Consider the following 14,865-nt stretch of genomic DNA (forward strand, 5'->3'; position numbering starts at 1 on the left):
TTGAGGATGCTCAATACAAGCCAAGCAGCAAATCGGGGGCGGGAGGAGCACATGACCCCGCATTCTTCCCCACCCCCATGTGTCATCTCTGGTCTCCCACATACATTGGTTGCACACCCAGACCTTTACAGTATTGTGGTCTGATTTAGCACAGCCCTTAAGCACATATTTAACTTTAAGCATGTCCTTAAGTCAGCCTTAGGGTATGTCTTCCATTGAAGTCAAAGGGAGTTAAGGGTGCTTAGCATGTCTTTCATCCTGTTCTACTAGAAACACAAAGGGGAAAAACAAAACAAAACAAATGGAGTCAGTCACTTTAGCAGGGAATATTGTTTCCAAGGTTTGTACAGTCTGAAGTACTGACAATGTTCTTCAACCCTCCAGTGTTTTATTGTATTACTGACAGCCTCTGGTGTACTGTACAAAGGTGGCTCATGTCCAAGCTTGTACTAAAGCTGTCCCCGCAAAGTTAATTTCACTACAGTGCACATTATTAAACAGAGAGCACTTACACTGAAAATGTGTAGAAACACGTGTAAGGAAACATTGAATGTGTTTGTTATAGGATGGCGTTCCTTTTATACCAACATCAGACAGGTCGGTAATGTTAATGGTCAGGGAACATTTAGCTTCTCCATCTGGAATCTTTATCCCAGGAGAGTCGCAGGCCCAACAGGTCTAATGATGAATTTGCTTTTAGTTGCAGGTGATGAGGTAGAAGTGCTGGGATTGTATTTCCGAACATCTCTTAACCAAACAGTCTCCTCAATACCTTATGGTTTCTCCTCTGTACAGATCACTGCACTTTCTGCAGACAATACATTACGCATTTCCTTTTGAGGTGCAAGGAGAATGTTCACTGGTTTATAAATGAAACTCCAGGACCATGAATTTCTCAATGGAGGGGTGTGGTATATTCACATACACTGCAGGTTCCATCTCATGGTTTGGCTTTAATTCTTATGTACTTATACAATAGCTTGTACTGGACTTGGAAGCACCTTGGCAGTACCTGATTGAACACCAACCATCTTTTATAAAAGCAACTAGGAATGATCTTTAAATTTGGCAGAATATGGCTGAAAAGGTTGAAAATCTCAGTCTTTGTTAAACTACAGCTGCTACGAGGAAGCCACAGACCCACTGTTTGATTACTGCTTCTTGTGAACTTTTCCAAACCCGGTCTATGGTTCAGACAATGGACCGCTTCCAACCACATTTCCTTGAACATTAATAAAAGCAAATAACTAGCTATAGGCATTCCAACTGCCTGTGCAAAAAGATTTCTATAGCCCAGACAGGAGTCTTGTTCTCATGCAATCCCAAAATCAGCCACACACAGTCTGGAGCTGTTTAAAGATTTCCCTTTGTTCATTCACCAGCTCAATAAATAAATCAAATTCCTGCTGAAGAAACTGGCAGAAATGTGTGTGTACAATGAGCTTCTCTGGGTTCTGACCCATAAGGGATATCAGCCCAGCCAGATTCAATTTCCCTGTCACACAATTCATCCGTCTCCTGGTGATACTCACCAATGCTCTGCAAAATGCTGACACTGTTAGAGAGCCATCATCATTCAGAAATGTCTATCTAAGTTAGGTACTTATTTGGCCCCCTTTACCATAGTATCTGAGCACATCCCAATCTTTAATGTATTTATCCCGATAACACTCCTGGGAGATAGGGAAGTGTCATTATCTCCATCTTACAGATGAGAAAGTAAGGCACAGAGAGGCTAAGTGATGTGCTCAGTGTCACACAGGAAGTCTGTGACAGAGCAGGGACTTGAAGGCAGCTCTCCCAAGTCCTAGACTAGTGCCCAAACCACTGGTCCATTCTCGCTCTCTCTTTCTCAAAAGCATTGCTCAAAAAGTAATATTTAATAATGTGAGCTTCTTAAGGGATGTCAGTCTCAGGCAGAAAAGCTCCAGAGGAGGTCAACAGAAATTATTGGCGATTTGAGTGCAGTGAAGGGAACATTTCTAAACAGTCAGCAATGAGAAGGTCAGAGGGGATATAGCGTGGGATTTTCAAAACCCTAACTTGGCCTAACTTTGCTCCTACCAAATTCAGTGGAAAAAATCCCAACAAATTCAGTGAGAACAGAGTTATGCCAACACTCAGTGCTTTTGAAAATCCCACCCATAATCCTGATAGAAGAGATGGTAAATAGGAAGGCCTGACTAGTATCATACTAATACAAGAAGTAGAGAGTAACTCAATTGTGTTAAAATATGGCAAGTCTTAAGTGGATAAAAGGAAATACACAATCAATAATCAATCTGTGAAATTCACTGTGCTGAATATTCTAGAGGCTAAACACTGAATAAAATTTGTTTTTAAAGGATTAAATACTGGGACAGATCTTCATCTCCCTACCTCTTTGCTGCATCTAGACATCTGGTGGATATAGCTATTTGGAGATTCCCTGGGGTATGGAAGATGATGTCTGTCTGTATCTGTGCAAGTTTTTTGTTGAGGTTGATGGATTTCCACTCCATACGGCTAAATTTAGTGCCTTGCATGGTGTCAAGTATCAGGGGGTAGCCGTGTTAGTCTGTATCTACAAAAACAACAAGGAGTCTGGTGGCACCTTAAAGACTAACAGATTTATTTGGGTATGGGAATCCCTAGGAGGGAAAGAGCTGGCATAGCCATTTCTATGCCATCTGCTCTCGCAGGCTCCTGTTTATGAGGTGTGACAAGGACATGACTGAGAGAAAGGAGCATGGCCAGAACATCCTTGAGGTCCAGCAATCCCTGACTAGCACAGTAGCCCTTGGAGGGCCATACTTAGAGGATGACAGGGCTGAACTGACCCCTGGAAACTCCTAGAAATTAGAAACCAACATGCACACAACTTAACTCTGTCTCTGTACTGATGGCATGAGAAGACGAAAGAAAATACAACCAAAATCTTTCAAGTACAAATTAATAACAACACAAAATACTACTTTAATATAGTTATATTCAGGTATTACTACATATATAGTTCGTGCACATGTGTGTGTTGGAAAAACATCACAAGTAAAACAGGTATCATATGTACAACTTCCAAGCAGTACGAATACAGAAATTTGCAGTTCTAAAGTTTCTCCAGACACCGTAGAATAGGAACTTCTTTTAGGCTCTTAGAAATAAAATTGGACAACGGCCAGATCTGAGGCTAGAACTGATATGGACACTATCAAGTTACACCGATTAGTCAGAAATTATGACGACAAACACCATCGTGGATCTCATTTGAGAAGTCAGTAAGGAAAAAAGGAACACCTCTTATCAGGTAGATACATGATTATGGAGCCCTTTAATGGTGGGATCGAGGATGAAAGGGTGAAGATTCAGGGCCAGTGCAGCAGCACAAGACCCAGTAACAAGCGCAAATTCTGTATTAATTTGGAACGTAAAATTATCTGGCACCAGAAGTCAGTTTTAAATGCAAATGAGCGGTGAGGAGTTTTCGGAGGCTCGCTCTCTAAAACACTAAGGCTTGGGGGAGATGTAAGGGATTACATAACAAACTGTTCTAGCAATTTAGTGGTCCCCGCAAAAAGCTGTTTGCTGAGAAATTTGAAGACTCGCAATGGGATTCAGGCCCAAAGAATTTCATCCATATGATCCCACAGAGATGTGTGCTGCTATTCCTGTACATCTTGAAAGGAACCTGCTATCAGATCCTTTGCTATTTTCTCTCATGTGGCCCCCCTGATAGGCATGATATTTCAGTCTCTGCTAACCCATGCACTCCAAATATTTAAAGACACTTGTGCATACATAGAATCACAATTTGCCTTATGTTTAGGAAGAGACACTAGGAAGAGGCATTCCTTTCTCTACAGACATGCCTGGACAATGAATTCCCTTTCCCCCTGAGAAAGATAAACCACAGTGTCTCCGTTGGCCCAGATGGTTTACGGCAAAACAGAGTTTTGCACCAATCAATCACAAATCTTAACAATGAGGGTAAATCATACTTAGATTCTGCCTTATCTGTGGCAGTTGGTCATGGCTAACTCATCAGAAATTCATAGCTTCATACAGTTTCAGGCCAAATGGAACCATTAGATCCTCTAGTCCAGGGGTTCTCAAACTGTGGCTTGGGACCCCAAAGTGGCTCATGATCCCATTTGAATGGGGTCGCCAGGGCTGGTGTTAGACTTGCTGGGGCCCAGGGCTGAGGCTGAAGCCCTTGGGCTTCAGCTTTGGCCTCCAGTCCAGGCGGGGCTGAGGGCAGGTTCGGGCTCCAGTCCCCCCTCCTGGGGTCGTGTAGTAATTTTTGTTGTCAGAAGGGGGTCACAGTGCAATGAAGTTTGAGAGGCGCTGATCTAGTCTGACCCCCTGTATATCTGGTCCTTAAATATCACCCAGTTATCCCCATAATGAGCCCAATTACTTGTGTATGACTAAAGCGTATCTTCTAGAAAGACATCTAGAGATGGAGAATCCACCACTTCCCTTAGTAATTTGTTCCAATGATTAATTGTTGCCACTATTAAAAAAATATTATTTATTTTCAATTTGAATTTGTCTGGCTTCAGCTTCCACTCATTGGTTCTTTTAGGGCTTTCTCTGCTAGATTAAAGAGCCCCTTAGTACTCAGTATTTTTGGTCAAAAGTGTTGGCTTTAGGTTAGCTGTAGTCTAAGTGTTTCACCACATTTAGCTCCAAAGCTTGGTCATCATCTTCTCATAGACTTTAAGGTCAGAAGGGACCATTATGATCATCTAGTCTGACCTCCTGATCAGAAATGATGGATTGATTAATTAAATTAGTTGTTTATGAAGGATCCCCATGGGGCTGACTTACCACATGATAATTTACTTGAAATAGTAGATAATTAATCACAAGTTAGTCCATTTTGATGAGGATGCTCTTTCTCAAGGGTTTATCACTTATCCTCATTGTCAATTTCACTGAAGAAAACTCACAACTATCCTATTTTAGGTGCCTGAATAACCACTGAGAACAGTGGACAATGAGCACTAGAACTGATTTAGTTTATTTAAATTAGGTCCGGTACCACCACATCTAACCAGATATACTTATCAGAAAGAGGAATCTTAAAACTAACATGCTTCATTATTTCCCCAGGAGGCTCCCATTTATTGATTTGCTTTTCTTTTTGAAAGTTACAGGACATACTTTTCTGGCATCCACCCAAATTTTAGTTCTCACTTTTTCAGTGTCACCAGTGTTTTTCCACTTGCTTCATTGTAGTAATCTCCCCTATAGTTGAAAGAACCAGCTTCCCTGTGTTAGTTCTCTGAGACTGAGAGTTATGCTTAGTGCCTGCACGAGATACATAATTGTGTTTCTTACTGTACACGCAGATTTCATCAAAGGAATCACACCAGGTTACTCTAGAAAACTGCACTGCAAAAAAAATTGCTAATCTTACAATCCATTAATGCCACTTGAAACTATGAGTGCTCAGCCATTTTGTGAATCAGACCAAACATCTCAAAGCAAGCACCCAAAATTTCAGGCACCCAAAATTCAAGGCCACTTTGGAAACTGTTTTATCACGTTGCCAATGGAGACGGCACACCATGGTTACTTTGCTCTGTTTTATTTTTGTACACCAGAAGCGTTATTGATAAAGTCAGCAGTGTGGTGTTCAGTGATCACAGATTGCTTATGAGCTTGCAAGAGAACTTCTGCCCGTGCATTCCACCTGGCTGTGCATAACAGCAGCAAGAGCTTCAGAGTGACCCACCCAGACTCCCTGTCTGGAAAGCTTCCCCCTAAAAGCACAGCTCCCGACACCCCAGAACCGACTTGTCTCTGGGATTACATTTGCCAGCTAGCTACTGCTGCTCCAGAGCCTGCAAGTGGCGCTCACATTGTTTTCCTGTTTGCCCCTCAAAATAGTGGCTATTGGGTTTACGTAATTTCTCAATAGCGACATGTTGGTTAAAAAAATGATATTTAGAATCAGACTAACATTTTTAAAGTGAAAATTTTAAAGGTGGTTTTAATACTTTTTAATATTTTATTTTTACTCATAGCCGTTTATGATCAGAATAAGGCATTTGAAACTGATACTTGTTTCCTTACCAGGGCTGGCGTTAGACTCGCTGGATCTCAAGGCAGAAATCTGAAGCCCGTGCCCCGCTGCCTGGGACTGAAGCTGAAGCCTGAGCCAGGGCCAGCGCAACCCATTAGGCGACCTAGGTGGTCGCCTAGGGCACTACAATTTGGGGGGTGGCGACCGCAGCGGTATTTCAGCGGCGGGACCTTCCGCCGCCTAGGGCGGCAGAAAAGCTGGCGGCACTCCTGGCCCGAGCCCTGCTGTCCAGGGCTGAAGTCCAAGCCCTGCCACATGGGGCTGAAGCCAAAGCCTGGGGGAACTTAGCTTCGCGGGGCCCCCTGTGATGTGGGGCCACAGGCAATTGCCCTGCTTGCTACCCCCTAATGCCGACCCTGTTCCTTACTGAAATTTGTCTTTGCATTTCAAAAGTGTTCCTTGCATCATGACTGCAATTATTTCATTGTATCACTTATGAGTATTTAGCTGCTGGCACTGATTTTATATAGAAAAAAGATCAGTTGTTTTGAAAGGCAACACATAAAGAATCACAAGGATTTTGCAAACAGACATTATAAAAAGGTAGGTTAAATCAGCATAGTTCCACTGACTTCTGATGACAACCTGAGGTGCTGTCCCTCTGTCTCCAGATGGAATTTTGCAGTTGAGTCCTCTCTCGCTTACACTCATGTAAATCTGAAGTAACTACAGACAAGTCAACCTAGTATAAGGTCTGGTCTATACTACCCGCCTGAATCGGCGGGTAGAAATCGACCTCTCGGGGATCGATTTATCGCGTCCCGTTGGGACGCGACAATCGATCCCCGAATCGGCGCTCTAACTCCACCAGCGGAGGTGGTAGTAAGCGCCGCCGACAAAAAGTGGCAGAAGTCGATTTTGCCGCCGTCCTCACAACGGGGTAAGTCGGCTGCAATATGTCGAATTCAGCTACGCTATTCACGTAGCTGAATTTGCGTATCTTAAATCGACTCCCCCTAACACCAGGGCTTGATTCAAAGCCTACTGAAGTCAATGGAAAGACCAATGAGCTTCTGATCAAGTTTCAAATTCAAGGTGAATCAGTCCCTTTTGTCTTTAAAATCAGTCATATCAGTGACCCCAACTGTTTTGTGGTGCCTTTTGAAATGAATGCTCATGTGGTACAGAAACATGTGTTTGTTAAGGATGACTAATCGTTCAGTCAGGGAATCATGCACTAGCCTAGCAATGCCGATTGTGAAAAAAGGAAGAAAGTCTTCAGGAGGTGCTTCAAGAGGATCAGAAATTCTTAGTGGCCAGCACCAGAATACCCCAAAAGATGCAGAATGATATACTGCAGTTGTCTAGCTGTGCTGCTAAAAAAACACCTTCATTCGTATGGCAGCTAAAAGACATGACAAGTTGGAAGAAGCCTCACAAATGGCTGGGTTTTTTTGAGAGAGATGACTTTAATAAGACAGGTTAACCCCTGTGACAGGAAGATTTACATCAGACATTGCAAAAGCAATGACAGAGAGAGAAGCATGTTACAATAAGAGCTGAGTATAACATGAGCCCTATAAGCAGCAGCAGCTGTTGCCTCATCCATGTCATGCAGCTGTAGCTGGAATGACTTCAGTGACACTCCCAATGCAAAGAGCAAGAAACTTTCTTACAGGAAGGCTGTGCTTCCACTAAACTGTCACCAAACTGGAGACATGAAGTGACTCTAGACATGGAGAGGAGCTACAGATTAATAATTACACTAAGGCCAATCATTTTAGACTTCCATCATTGGAAGCATTCCCGACCAATGGAAACTAGAGCACAGAAGAGCTAGTGATCTGACATCAGTCACTGACAGAGAGGTGTGAGAGAGCCTGAGTGAGATGGGAAAGGAAACAAAAAAGAGAAAGAGGGAGCCAGGTGGTATTTCACAGAAAACTCAAAAAAGGTGTGACACCAGGATTTCCACTACCCAGGACACCCCAGCTCAGGGCATTTCCTGACAGTTGAGAATATCAGGAGGGGACAAAGTTCTCCTTTTCCTCCCCCTAAATTTAGTTTTATTTCATTCTTTCCCCTCACTTTGATGTGAATTATTGTCAAAAATAAAACCAGCATAGGTTACAATATTCAAAATCTGTGTTTGTTTTATGGACTACCAGAGAGATGGACAATACAGAGATAGTAAGGAGAAGAAAAGGGAAAAGAGGAAGCGAGAAAAAGTCTGTCACCGGATTGTGTAGGAATACAGTAGTGTCCTTTTAAATATATTTGAGCTCTCTAGTGGCCCTCAGCATGTTCTATGTTTCAGAGGCAGCCAGAAACCAGTCTGAGCAGCAGTATTTATGTAGCTAGGCTGGGTTTGTTCGTGTTTAATAAACATGGGTTTTTGGAACTCAGCTGTACCCCTGTGGTTCATATTGTTATTGTTGTGGAAAGAGCAGATGACAGAAGAGTTACTTTCTGGAGTGAAGGCTGAAGTACTTCTGCTTTCTTCTAAAATCCTCAGGGCCTGATTCTCCATTCCCTGGCACCTTGTGTGGCCATTTGCATCAGTGGATGCGTGCAGAACGTTACCAAATGAGAGTAGTAATGTTTTACCTCTATATCACTTCACTGTAAATAACCACACGAGGTGGAGAATCTTTGCTGTCCAAAGAAGCTCTAGATTGTGGCATTCTTTGGCAGTGTACACCGGGTTACTGATAATCAATCCTTCTTCCGAGGGAGCTTCAGATCAGCATGTTCTCTAGCCATAAACATCAGCTTTTCAGATAGTTCTGCTTCAGATCAGAACACTCTCTGCCAAAGAACACCACACAAATGATACATTTTTTCCCTCTAACTGAGCCCTAGTGCAGGATACACCTTTTGCCACTCATTTTCCTGCTCAGAAGAGTCTTGGGTCTTTGTACACTTTCTGATTCTGTGATTTTAAACTTCATGGGAAATAATGGAGGCGCCTTCAGACCCTTGACCCTCCCCACCCTGGGAAAACCAGAAACTATCCTGACAATGATCCCTTTCCCACCCCTCTCCCACTCTGTAGTTCTTCCAGTTTAACCTGCCCCTCTAAAAGAGGCCAACTTAAGGCAATGGGCCACCCCCAGTGTAAATTCTTTGCCTTCAACTGAATTACGCCAGAGATGAATTTGTCCCCATTATTAGAGATTGCTGTGAGACCTGAATCACTCAGCCTTTGCAAAGCTTGTCCCGGAATGTGGGTAAATCATCTACCATATTTGCAGAAGCAGGCACATCAATCGGGGAGTTAGACCACCCAGCAAAATAAAGCATCAACCTACAGAAGACAGTACTTGTTTTCTGTGCTGCTTTGTAATTCTTTGAAGTGTTTAGGTAAACAAATGTTTGGGGTTTCTGGACACACTTTGAGTCAAGGATACATAAGACTAATTACTCTACGTATCTGGTTGGGATAACAAATTCTACAACATGCATTCGGTCTGAATCCCCACCCCGGGGTCTAACTCTTTGACAATACGTGCCTCACTTGGGGCTTACTCAGGGTTTGGAATGCAGGCAGCATCCTGGTAATTATAGACATTAAGAATGAATGGATGGGTGAAATCTATATTTACTTTAATGTGGTTAGCATGCAAATGTGGTACATGCAGTGGCTGATCTGTTGCTCACTACCTCCTCTTCCTGTTGTATGCCCCTAAACTAATGGCAGACAAACTACTTTACACACGGGATCTGCTCCTGCTCCCATTAAAATCAATGGCAAAACTCCCACTGCTTTCTGTGGAATCAAGATTGGGTTGGTCACATCACCAATAGGATAGCAATAATCCTGCCAAGTGCTGTCTGCAAGTAACCATAAATTGCACACCATGATATGTGACACTCAGTCTCTAAGGGAAACCTTTGCCACCTATTCCTTCAGAAAACTCTACATTTCATAGCTCCTCAACATGAAGAATACATTGTGTCCTTATTAAAGATACCAGGTATAACGACCAAAATGACTTTAAAGATGGCAATCAAGGGGCATTGGCTTTGACCTCCAAAGTATAACTAATGAGAAAACAGATTCACTCTACCCCCCTCATGCCCTGAGATCAGCTCACAAACCCTTGCCTTCCCGTGATCCTGCCCTGATCTCATTTTGTTTTCCCTTTCTCCCCTGCTCTGATATTCCCATGCCTGAGCTAATGTAGTTTCTCCCTCCTTGTGCTGCTTCCTTGCTTTCTGAACCTCTCTGGTCTGTCATGCTGCTGAAAATTGAGAGAGCGACAGCGTGGGAGGAGTGAGCCCAGTGTCATAAACCAGTTTCTATCCAGTTGTCATAACACCTGCAGGGGAACAACAAGGAGATAGTTATGGCTCCCTGATACTCTGCCTGAGTCACCTTGGGGGCTGCATGAACCTTCTGCCTCTGGCAATGACCCCCAACAGACCACCATCTAAAGGGATCTCTGGAGTATATTGTGCTCTGGTTACTGCCATCCACCACCCCTTCCCTCTCCCTGCACTGGGGGCTGCAGGAAAGGGGAACACGAGCCGACTCAGCCAACTCTATATCCCTTGGGGATTCCTCCGCTTGCTGAATGGCACAAATTTTAGAAAGCAAAAGCTGGGAATCTGTCTGCTGGTGTTTCCATACCCCAAAACCAAAGCATGTGCTTTCACTTTAAATGTAAAGGAATAGATCTTTGGGTCCAGTACAATCCCTTTGCATTGCTCCGGCTGTGCAAAGGATCCACAGAGATGGCTTAATTGGACAGATCATAGTGCACCAAATGGCTGGTGTTTTCAAAAACAGTTTTCCAGGGGAGGATGCTCCCTGCTCCTCTGTAAAGCTCTTACCTCTGTTCTCTTTAACTGTCCCATATGTTTGACACATGGGCAATAAACATACCCATACAGTTCCCATATATTGTGTTGGTCTGGGTGTGTGCATCTTTTTCTACCGGGATCAGCTGGTGTTCTTCAAGTTATCATTGAATAAATATTCTATTCATTACCTTATTTCCCCTAGAAGTCCTGCCACCCACGCTGTGCCGGAAGTGAGATAATTGTGCAGATCAAGCTGAAGTAGATGGCCATCTCTTTGACTCCCACTGCACAGGGCAAAGTCCATGTGAAATCAAATCCAGACACCAGAACAAGAGAAAGAGAAGTGACTGCCTGTGAGAAGCTGAACTCTCCCTTCCATGCCTATAGTGTTTCTGTCTAGTGTTTCTGTGTGGAGCAACTCCCTAAGAACGTCAGAAAATGAGTTTTTCAGGGCACTGCTCCTCCACTCATCCACCTCAAAACAAAAGATTGATTGAAAACACAAACAAAGTTGCAAAAAAGGAAGCTTAACTCTGAATATTCTGGATTCTATCTGTTTGTATCTCAGCTTTAATGTAATTTTAACCTAGTTGTTTTGGATTTCCTTTATTAGGGAGGAGAGAGCTAATCTCCCTATGCTGACTTCTATCCAACTTACTGAATATGCCATAACAGAACTGTATAACACTAGGGGGTTGGTTCATCTGGGCTCACTCTCTAAGTGAAATGCAGCTGAAATCACCAAGTTTGCCTGGTGTGATACTGAAACCATAAGAAGCCACCAAGTCCCACATGGTTTCCTTCTGAAACCATAACTCAGCTTAGGTTTGCTTAGTATTCGGCCCAGGATTGTTGCGCACCTACGATGAGTTTGGGCTTTGTTACGGAACACAAAGAATTTGCGTGGTTTTGTGTGAAAGTTCTGCAGAGCTGCAGAAGCCAGCCCTTGTTGTCAGACATATGAAGCTGACTTAACCTCAATTAAAAAGAAAAGAAAATAGTTTGGCCATATTAGGGTTATAAAATGACAAAGCCAAAACTAGATGTTACCAGTTCCACATCTTGTTTTGTGCCCTTGACGTTTGCCAAATCTGATTCACAGTGTGCACTGAGCCCTTTTGTGTTTTAGAAACCCAAGTGATTGAAAACAGCCATGATATTGCAGCATGTAAAGCCTTACTACTCATGAAAAATACCTTTTTTCCATTTATTTTCATAACTCTTTTCCCAATGGATAGCATGTGCCTCAATTTCGTAATTCCACAATGGGCTGGAGCAGCTCTTAAGGGAAGAACTGTTCAGCTCCACAGGCTACTTAATACTTACTATAAACAATTGCCAAATTAGGTAGTTAGTACCCAATACTCCTGACCTGACCAGCATGGTATGCATATTTGCGTGTCTGGGGAGAAAAGGAGTGGGAGACAAGGGAGGTGAGACTGGGGTTACTGAGCAGAAAATCTGTACCATAAGAAGCCTGTAACTGCATATTTACAGTGCACATCATATTCCATAACTTCAAAAGAAATGTAATCAAGCACTGGTCACCCGACCCATGTCATACCCAGTTATAATGTAGCCATTTAAGGATGGAGTTTTACCAATAACCCAGAGGGATACATTTGTAAAGGAGGGAGCAATCTCAGCCCTGACCTGCACCCACCCTAGCTTTTTTTTCCCTGAGTAACCTCACACAATTCTCTAAATATCCCTTAAACCTGATCTATGACCTCCCTCATTATTCAAGTCCTGGGCACGCCCTTGCAGCTATGGTCCTATATATTCATCCTCATCTGACATTCCGGTTCTGTGCTTCCCTTAATAGAAACTGCTGACCATGGCACATTGTGAGATGGTGCACAGATGGAGAAACAGACGAGACCACCAAATTCATTTCCACTCTGCCCTCCAGAATTTAAAGCTAGATATGCATAGGTGAAAGATCTTTCAAATCATATGAAAAAAGCATAAGGCTGCTGAGAAGTTTTCCTTCAAGGAACACAATGTGCTATAATTTGCAGTGCACAAAGTGAGTGAAAGGTTGGGGAAGTGCAGAGAATAGGTAACAGCATTTTTTAAAACTGGAGGTGGTGCAAGGACTGCTTACTAAGAAAGCAATGGATGGTTGAATTACACTGAAAAGGTAGATCTTGAGACAAATGCAAGGCATTCTCTGTGGAATTACTAGGAAAGGCTTGTGGCAAACACTGGGAGAGCCCATAACTTCTTAGGCCGGTAGGCCATCTCCGCTGTCATAGGGATTTCTAAGCATAGCAACAAGTGGAACTGGACCTGAGCCACAAAGTTCAGATCCAGAGTGAGAACTAAACTCCCCCCAAGCCCCAGGTGTAGTAGCGATCTAGTGTTGCTGTTAGGCTCATTATTAAGACAGGAGTCAGCCACAAAGTTTCAGTCTGCATCTGAGCCTTCCCCAGTTCAAGAGTGTTTTTAACTAGTATTTCTGTACAGATCCATCCCTAGGCAAAACAAGTCTGATCTCAGTTTATGCAACATCAGTAAAAATAATGCCATCGAGGACATTGGAAGTATCTATAACTTATTGTGTGTGGACAGAGATTTCGGTTGCTTAACTGTCTTTTTACAATACCTGTAAGAATGACACTCTCATGATAGTTAAGCGGCAAAATAACAGCAGCAGCTTCAGACTTTTCCTTTATAGGCTGGTTAATTTGCCACTAGCAGACTCTGGCTCCTTGCAAACGTGCCCCTTGTGAACAGCAGGGGCCATTCACTGACAGACCCCATTCGGCTGCTCCATACATTTCCACCACTCCAATGTGCTGTTTTTCTCTCTTCTCCCCCCCCCCATCCCTTTGCTCTGTCTCAGAAAACATCTGTTTCCAGATGTTGTTCTCAAGTCTAATAAATGCAACAAAAGGCTTGAGTTAATATATTTACAATGGCTCAAGATGTCGGCTGCTAGTTAATGTCAGCAATGGATCACCTGAGCACAACAAGACCCCCTCATTTCCTGACGAGGGGGGGGGGGGGAAGGAAAAAGAAATAGTGTGGATTTTTTCCATTTAAGACATGACCTTAAAAGGGGAACAGCTTCTTAGAAAACACCCCAGATTTACAGGATCAATACTGTGGGCAGTTACTGAGACAGCTGGCTGGCGTGCCCAGCTACTGACAGGAACGAGCTGTTTGTTAAGAGTTCAACTTTCCGCAGAGGAAAATTGACACTGCTTGGTGCTGTCACCCAGCCCTTAGAGTCCAAATAGAAATTTGCCATAGATTTGTTATAAGCTTGGTTAAAACACATAGCAGCATATGGCTACAATGGGACAAAGAAATAAGAGGACCTGGGTTCCATTCCCAGCTTTGCCAGTGACTTCCTCCTATATGACCCCTGAGTCCTGAACCTGAGAGGTGAGGAATGCAAATGCCACCTGAAAGCAGAGAATTGCAGGGGCACGGCAGTTCTCTCACAATCAGGCCCATAAAAAAAGAACTTCCCTGTGACTCAGTTTCCCCACCTGTAAAATAGGGAAATGATGTTTACTTTCCTACTTTAGAGGGATATTGTGAAGCTTAATTGTTTAAGGTTTGTAGAGAACTTTGAGATCCTCAGATGAAAGGAACTAAAGAAAAGCAAAATACTAGCATCAGTTATAAATCAATGTACATAGAGGTGTATAGAAAACAATGAACAAACATGTAAATTAACCAAAAGTATCAGGCACGTACTAAAAACAAAATAGCACCTGTAGTCACAGAGACAGGTTCACGTCTCCTTTCTGCTTAGGGAAGTACACATTTTAATATATTTACCATACGTTTCATTGCATGTTTATAATAGTCTTACCGCCCCCAATGGACCAGTTACAAACCATGAATGTCTGTGCTTATTGTCCTTTTATGGAATTATATAAAACTTCCAAAGCAAAGAGAGTGCTATAACCTGAATGTTGGAATTTTGGGGCAAGTCCAACTAGGAAAAGTCACCTGAGTGTACTGGGTCAATGAAACCACACCACTGGTAGTGTTTGAGCATCTGGTTAAATGTCCCCAGCTTTGAGAGTCACAGC

Source organism: Chrysemys picta, chromosome 7 (assembly GCF_011386835.1).
Source record: "Chrysemys picta bellii isolate R12L10 chromosome 7, ASM1138683v2, whole genome shotgun sequence".
Classification (NCBI taxonomy): Eukaryota; Metazoa; Chordata; order Testudines; family Emydidae; genus Chrysemys; species Chrysemys picta.